Source organism: Schistocerca piceifrons, unplaced genomic scaffold (genome assembly GCF_021461385.2).
Source record: "Schistocerca piceifrons isolate TAMUIC-IGC-003096 unplaced genomic scaffold, iqSchPice1.1 HiC_scaffold_312, whole genome shotgun sequence".
NCBI classification, from domain to species: Eukaryota; Metazoa; Arthropoda; class Insecta; order Orthoptera; family Acrididae; genus Schistocerca; species Schistocerca piceifrons.
In genome coordinates this window covers 1944-2500 of record NW_025728529.1, presented here as the reverse complement: position 1 = coordinate 2500, position 557 = coordinate 1944, and positions in this window count along the sequence as shown.

Here is a 557-nt window from a genome sequence, read left to right as displayed (position 1 = left end):
GTGGCCATGGAAGTCGGAATCCGCTAAGGAGTGTGTAACAACTCACCTGCCGAAGCAACTAGCCCTGAAAATGGATGGCGCTGAAGCGTCGTGCCTATACTCGGCCGTCAGTCTGGCAGTCATGGCCGGTCCTTGCGGCCGGCCGCGAAGCCCTGACGAGTAGGAGGGTCGCGGCGGTGGGCGCAGAAGGGTCTGGGCGTGAGCCTGCCTGGAGCCGCCGTCGGTGCAGATCTTGGTGGTAGTAGCAAATACTCCAGCGAGGCCCTGGAGGGCTGACGCGGAGAAGGGTTTCGTGTGAACAGCCGTTGCACACGAGTCAGTCGATCCTAAGCCCTAGGAGAAATCCGATGTTGATGGGGGCCGTCATAGCATGATGCGCTTTGTGCTGGCCCCCGTTGGGCGAAAGGGAATCCGGTTCCTATTCCGGAACCCGGCAGCGGAACCGATACAAGTCGGGCCCCTCTTTTAGAGATGCTCGTCGGGGTAACCCAAAAGGACCCGGAGACGCCGTCGGGAGATCGGGGAAGAGTTTTCTTTTCTGCATGAGCGTTCGAGTT